Below are 367 nucleotides of genomic sequence, written 5' to 3'. Positions count from 1 at the left end.
TGCATTCACTTATCTACAATCACAAGAATTGACTGAACAATTAAGCATTTCTTATTTTTGAGACACTTCATCAATGTCTATAGAGCTAATATACTGTCATTACAAAGTCGAGAAAAATACATCTCTGTAGAAATCCAATTTGTTGTATTACGCTTAGCTGTTCACATGACATTGTCTACAATTAGAAATATACAAATGTTGAGTAGTATAGTGAATGTTCATTCAATATAATACCCCACGCAATGATGATGAGAAAAAAAATATATAACGCCCCCGATATGCTTAGAGGTAAAATGATTAGCTATGCTTAATAGTATAATTACATTATGAATATTCAACACCTGTATATAAATACAACATGTGTAAC

The sequence above is a fragment of the Mytilus edulis genome, chromosome 11 (assembly GCF_963676685.1).
Source record: "Mytilus edulis chromosome 11, xbMytEdul2.2, whole genome shotgun sequence".
Taxonomy (NCBI): Eukaryota; Metazoa; Mollusca; class Bivalvia; order Mytilida; family Mytilidae; genus Mytilus; species Mytilus edulis.
This window is presented reverse-complemented; position numbering follows the sequence as displayed.